We start from the raw sequence: 4,349 nt of genomic DNA, 5'->3' as shown, positions 1-4,349 counted from the left end.
AGCCCCATGGCCATGGCAAGGTGCAAGGACTGGGAGGGAAGACCCAGCCAGGACCCGTTCTGGCTCCGTGGCTGCTACAGGGCTGCTCCCAGCCCCACCAGGCGGTGTCTGTTTAGAACCAGAGAGAAAACCTTTTCCCTCAATTGTTCTTTTTAAAAATGGTTGCTCAGCATTGACACAGAAAAACATCTGACATAAAACTGGAGCCGTTCACAGCTGCAAATGACCCAGAAGTGAAGAAAATGTAGTGAACGCAAAGAGAGGACGCTGTATCCCCAGGCAGGCCTCCTGTGAGCAGGTGCGGCTGGGGCACTGGACGTGCCCGTGCAGACAGTACTGGACTCCACAGTGTCCCTCGAGGGGACAGAAGTAGGAACCTGCTCTGATGGCTCCGCTGAAGTCAGCACCCGCTGCTGGAGACGGGGACAGCCCCTCATGAGTTCCAGGTGTCCTGGTGATTCTTGGGCACGGCCCAAATCTCAGCTTCTTCATGACCCGGGGCCAGCCCAGCAGCTGCACCCAGGTCCTCCAGGGCCAGCCCAATAGCTGTGGGTCCCGCAGGTCCTCCAGGGACAGCACCTTGGTGGGCTTGTGGTCCAGCAGGTACCTGTTCAGGTGGCTCTTATCATACCACATGGCCTCGATCCCATTGGCCCAGTTGACCACCATCACCTGGTGACAGGCTGAGGTCAGTCGGTGAACCTCTGCCACAACCCCCCAAAAAAGGCCCCCATGTAGTAGAAGTCACCCTGGTCCTTGGGGATGTGGGCCTGGGACTGGGACCAGCGCTCATAGCTTAAGTCCTCACGGGCCATCCAGTAGAAACCGGGGTGCAGGGTGCCAAAGAGGGGGGACAGGATCTCCATGCCCACGTGGTCACAGAACTTCATGGCCACATCCCCGCACACCATGTCATCCACCTCATAGAGGAAGCACTCCTCATAGAAGCAGCTCATGATCGCCATGTGCTGCATGGACACATCCTGCCAGTGTGGGGCACTGCGGACCTCAAGAACCACCACCCTTCAGTGCTCCTGGAGGGGCACACGGGACACAGCAACCAGCTGGTCGGTGAAGACATAGTAGATGACCCTGTGTCCACCATGAAGTGATTCTGCAGGAACAGCTCCAGGAAGACCCCGTATCCACAGGGGCAGGGGACAGGGCAGGAAGAGGGTCACTGCCAGAGGCTGGCAGCAGGACCCCAGAGCTGGGGGTCATGGACGTGTGCACCTTCTTCATGGGGACAGTACCTGGGCTGCTTTAAGCAACAGCCACCTCCTGACCTGTCCTGAGTGAATCTGCCGGCAAGGCCTCCCTACCTTCCGCTCCCAGAGATGGGGGCCATCAGTGCCCCATCTTACAAAGGGGAGCCTGAGGCTTGGGAGGCTGGAAACCCATGCAGCCGCAGAGTCAGCATGCTGGAGCCAGGAACACCCCCCTGTCCTGAGCTCCCAGGCAAACCCTGCAGGTGCCCTCCCCTGGCTGAACCCCTGCAGGTTCTGTCCCCACCTGCCATGAGTTGAGCACCTCTGGGCACAGCCCGTGTTTCTATGTCCTACAGACTGGGTAGAATCAGCAGGGCCGGCCAGCTGCCCCACTTTACTTTGTGTGGGCTGTCGCTGGTCCCCAATAGAGCTGTCTCCACCCCCTATAGGGTCCTCCCTCGAAGGCTACTGGGCCTCTGGCTGACAAGGTCCATCAGTAAACCACTGGTATTCCTAGGAGGGGTCACCCTCGAACTCCCCAGATCAGGAATCCGGTTCAGCCCATGGGCAGGGAAGGGGAAAGATGACCCCTGGAAAAAGGGGGCTTGCTTAGGCCCCAGCCTTGAATCCAAGGGTGTGAGCTTCTGGGTCCAGGTCTACATCTCCCTGGCCCCAAAACATTGGAAGTCTTGTCCAACAGCCTCACATGGCTGGGCCCCCTTTGAGGGGACTACCTGCCCCTCACTGTGGGGACAGCAGCTCCCCCATTGTCAGCAAGTGTGGTGAGCCCCTCTGAGACTGATTTTTTTTAAGATTTTATTTATTTGACAGAGAAAGAGACAGCTAGAGAGGGAACACAAGGAGGGGGAGGGGGAGAGGGAGAAGCAGGCTCCCTGCTGAGCAGGGAGCCTGACATGGGACTTAATCCCAGGCCCCTGGGATCACGACCTGAGCCGAAGGCAGACGCTTAAGGAGTGAGCCACCCAGGCGCCCTGAGACTGGCTTTTTTACACAGGCACTAAGACTACTTCCCTGTGCCTACCCCATACCTCGCAGGTTAGTAAATCGCTCACACAGGGAAGGTGGATACTATATTTAAATATGGGACAAGCACAAACACCCAGCAGACATGAGTCAGGTCACCAGGGGGCAAGTAGAGGCCCAGCCAATGGGGGAAAAAGCCAGACATGATGCAAGGGGAGAGAAGAGTGCTCCTGGCAGAGGGCACAGAGAATGTAAAGGATTGGAGTCAGGCCCAAGGAACATGTGGGACAACCACACAGCTTGGTGGCCCACAGAGGGGGGCTGCAGTGGGAGAGGTGAGGCTGGAGAGTACAGACAGGTGGGGAGCAGATCGCAGAGAGCCTCAAAGGTTATGTTCTGAAATGATCAATCTGGTTACCGGAGGAGAATGGTCTCTATACAGCAGAGGACAGGGAGACCCTAACCCTAACCCTAACCCTAACACTAACCCTAAACCTAACCCTAACCCCTAACCCCTAACCCCTAACCCTAACCCGTACACTAACCCGTACCCTAACCCTAACCCTAACCCTAACCCTACCCTAAACCGTACCCTAACCTGTACCCTAACCCTAACCCTAACCCTAACCACTAACCCCTAACCCCTAACCCTAACCCTAACCCGTACCCTAACCCGTACCCTAACCCTAACCCTCGCCCTACCCTAACCCGTACCCTAACCCGTACCCTAAACCGTACCCTAACGCTAACCCTAACCCATACCCTAACCCGTACCCGTACCCTAACCCTAACCCGTACCCTAACCCTAACCCTAACCCGTACCCTAATCCTAACCCGTACCCTAACCAAGCCGTACCCTAACCCGTACCCTAACCCGTACCCATACCCGTACCCTAACCCTAACCCGTACCCTAATCCTGACCCTAACCCGTACCCTAACCCTAACCCGTACCCTAACCCTAACCCGTTCCCTGACCCGTACCCTAACCCATACCCATACCCGTACCCTAACCCTAACCCGTTCCCTAACCCGTACCCTAACCCTAACCCTAACCCGTACCCTAACCCTAACCCGTACCCTAACCCTAACCCGTTCCCTGACCCGTACCCTAACCCATACCCGTACCCGTACCCTAACCCTAACCCGTTCCCTAACCCGTACCCTAACCCTAACCCTAACCCGTACCCTAATCCTAACCCGTACCCTAACCAAGCCGTACCCTAACCCGTACCCTAACCTGTACCCGTACCCTAACCCTAACCTGTACCCTAACCCTGACCCTAACCAGTACCCTAACCCTAACCCATACCCTAACCCGTACCCTAACCCGTACCCGTACCCTAACCCTAACCCGTTCCCTGACCTGTACCCTAACCCATACCCGTACCCGTACCCTAACCCTAACCCGTTCCCTGACCTGTACCCTAACCCATTCCCTAACCCATACCCTAACCGGTACCCTAACCTGTACCCGTACCCTAACCCATACCCTAACCCTGTATATCCACCCCAGGGACAGCGAACAAAGTCAACACATATCTGCACACTTTGAAATGTGAACAGAAACCTGCAAACTCAGGTTCTCACAGGAGCTAAATGTTAATGACCAGGTGACAAAAAGGTGACGCATATAGCAAGTAACCAAAAGAAGATGTCATGTGTCTGTGAGCTGGCCACCTTCTCTACCTGTCGGAAGGAAGCCATGCCTGACAGGAGGGAGCCACACCTGGACCTGGTCTCTCTGGGCTGCCCTTGAGCAGAGCAGAGGATGTGCTGAGCTGGGTGTGGGTGCAGCAGGGAGAGATGGGCAGCTCCTTGAATCCAAGGGTTTGGATGTTACCAAAGATGTTACCTGCCAAGTACCTGTAGGACCAGCTCCCGGTCCTCAGCTAAGGTTAAGCAATAATTATGTTTAGTTACATATTTACTGTGACAGGAAAGGTGCTCAGTACTTTGAGTGACTATATTCTCTCCCTTTTTTGTTTTAAATACACTTTATAGAGGTATGATTGACATACAAAAAGCTGTACATAATTAATGTATCCAGCTTGACCCTGACCCTAACCCTAATATCAAGGTAACATATACTCTGATTTAGAATATAGCTCATAAATTATTTCATGATTATTAGGAGCTAGGGGATCCAAGGACCAATC

At 54.9% G+C, this 4,349-nt stretch overlaps 1 pseudogene; it reads right to left on the bottom strand.

Moving 5' to 3' along the window:
- Window positions 1-433: 433 nt before the first annotated feature.
- LOC135362171 (histo-blood group ABO system transferase 2-like) lies at window positions 434-3,897 on the bottom strand (annotated as a pseudogene).
- Between the last annotated feature and the right edge of the window lie 452 nt (window positions 3,898-4,349).

This window comes from Mirounga angustirostris, unplaced genomic scaffold (genome assembly GCF_029215605.1).
Source record: "Mirounga angustirostris isolate CCGP_5_RB_7025 unplaced genomic scaffold, mMirAng1.0.hap1 SCAF_12, whole genome shotgun sequence".
Lineage (NCBI taxonomy): Eukaryota > Metazoa > Chordata > Mammalia > Carnivora > Phocidae > Mirounga > Mirounga angustirostris.
Note: the sequence above shows the minus strand (reverse complement) of the source record. Positions and strands in the feature narration are given on the sequence as shown.